The sequence below is a fragment of the Artemia franciscana genome, chromosome 14 (genome assembly GCF_032884065.1).
Source record: "Artemia franciscana chromosome 14, ASM3288406v1, whole genome shotgun sequence".
Taxonomy (NCBI): Eukaryota; Metazoa; Arthropoda; class Branchiopoda; order Anostraca; family Artemiidae; genus Artemia; species Artemia franciscana.
In genome coordinates, this window is record NC_088876.1 from 26,309,133 (window position 1) to 26,311,898 (window position 2,766).

Below are 2,766 nucleotides of genomic sequence, written 5' to 3' on the forward strand. Positions count from 1 at the left end.
TTGCAAATTAATGAATGTTGGAGTCATGGACCCTCCGTCCCCGAAAGCCTTGAGCGTGGACTCTGACGCACTTCTTAAAAATGATACATACGGGTCAAAGCTTGTCGAAGATTTAGCTCAACCCCTGAGGAATGGAGCCGTAGAGACCTAATTGAATAGATAAAAAGCGATCATCTAGATAAAAAGCGATCATCTAGGGGAATTTGCTATGGTCTTCCACGCTGAAAAATTTGACAACAGGAAGCTAAAAGACTGATTCAAATGGTAAGTACGGCCGGGAAAATATTTACTGTATCTGATAAAGAAGCACATCTCAAGGCTCTGGTGACTATGAAAAGCAGGGGCAAAAGCGATATGGAATATTATGAAGCATTAAATAGCCTAGCATAGAACGGAAATCGAATTTCACTGATGCGGACTCCAGGACAATCTGGGACCGCATGTGACGAATTGGCAGGTGAATCAGTTAAGGAGCATCGCTGAGATGTTGTGGACCATAACCTTTCATTCCAATCTCTCGAAGCTGTTGGTAAGCGAAAATTTGGACTTGCAAAGTTAGAGGGCAAAGAAACAAACAGAATGATTTCCCAGTTTTTTCCTACACTGACTAAATACATGTTGCGACTTCATAGGTCTGATATACGAATGTTAACTGAAGTCCTGTAAGCCATTACAGGTCTTAGGAATTTTGGAATCATCTTACCAGAATAGGAAAGGCTCATTTCCCAATTTACTTAAAAATGTGAAATAAGTATAAAGCATCAAATATAAAAATGTTTGACTGGGATTAGATACCCATTGGAGGTATATTCACCACTACATGCTAAATTGGAAGATGCGGTTAGGCAAGGCAATGTTTTGCAGCTGGTAAAATGTATCATACGGATGGGGAAGCTAAATGCTAGTCCTCCCGCCACTGACTAATTTCTTTTTCTTTTTTGGTATGGAGACAACAGGTTTTTGTGCCCTACACATCGATTCAGTTTGATGAGTCCACCCATAAAACTGATAGTAATAACACTGGCGACCGATGCGTAGTGACATAATTAGTAGGACGAGTAGGCACTAATAGGAAGGGTAGAAGATAGTTACCCACTAAAAATTGCGGAATTGTGAAATATTCAAGTCAAGACTTCTAAAGAAGACTTGTTAGTCCGTGCAGTAAACTATCCATAAACTCGTGTCCACACCAGTAAAGCAACATTTTGACGAATGAGTGCACATTTTCCTCCTTAAGTGGATGGTACTCACTACCACCCTAAAAAACTTGTAGCTCCACTAATGTTAGGATCTGCAACAATCGAAACTATAACTTTCTTTGTTTCTGAATTTGGTAATTAAGCTGTACTCTTGGGGATTTTTGATGAGGGGGATTGGCTTTTGTTTTTATTTTTTATATTCAAAAATTATCAAAATTTTTGTTGGTATATTTCTCTTATTTTCTTCTCTCTTCTTCCTTCTTTGCCATAGGTCCCTACGGAGGAGGCTACGTTAAAAAAAATTTTGTTAAAAATTTATTGATAAATTAACGAACTCTGAACTTTTTGTATTATTCGACATTCTGTCTTTAATATACAATACCGGTTTTATACAATAAGAAGGCTGTTTTTCATCTCTCAGTATTGTCTGATGTTTTGGCTTTGATTCTGAGTTGGCAAGGACATGTCTTAACCTTAGGAGGCAACGAGGTATTAAGCAATTTTTCTACGGGACTCGGGTCAAAACAGAAAACAGCATTATAGGCTACGTTTTGTTAAAGCCGACGACAAGCTTTAGACTAATCCCAATAGGAATCCAGCTAGCCCCTTCTGCTCGTAAGCCCGATGCTGTAATAACGTTAAAGAAAGTAAACATTTTTGCAGCAACGACCAGTATCTGAATTAATAATCTCACTGTACAAAGTCATGACATAAGTAGGGTCCACTTCGGACATTCAGCTAAAAATACAAAATGAAACGCAAAAACTGAAGAGAATAGATAAAAATCAAAGAAATATATTATTTAATATGTTTAGTTTAGTTTCTCTAGAAATTGATAGGATTTTTTGCAGCAGTAATCAAAAACAGAAAACTTTGTCTGAAGCAACCACATTCAACCCACTTTTGCTTTGTAACGTTATCATTGCTCTTAAATTAATTTATTATCATAGATGTTTGTTTTTTGTAATGTTAATACGTTAATGCGGCTTCAAATATTTTGGATTTGCAAACAAAAAAGCTTAATTGGAAAATGAGCATGACAAATTTATACTATGTTCTTATTTCTAAGCGTGCGTAGCTGTGTTGGCCTCAGGCGGCTTGGTGCTGCAGTGAGTTGTTAGTAGAAGTAGTAACTACACTTGACTAAACTGAATCATGAATGTACTTGAATTAAATGCAGCTTTACCAAAAAGAATTGATTACTTTTTTGTTAAGCAATGCATATACTTTTCTAAAAATTCAAGACCTGACCCATTCCTTCTAAAAGCTGTAAAAGCAGTGAAGAAATAATTGCAAGTAATATTTGTACTAATAACATTAGTAAACTACTTGACCCCCCCCCCCCATCCCCTCTTCGTAATTTCAAATAATTCAAATTGGTAAATTCATATTGCAAATAATAATTTATTCGTCTTTTATTGCAATTTCGTGATTTTTAAGTAGTTTCCCTCTGTGTTTTACTGCCATCCATCCGATAATACTGAATTTTCAAGAAGAGGAATTTCATTTGGTAAGGTGCGAATGTGAATCTACAAATTAATAAAACTAAAATAATATTAACAACATA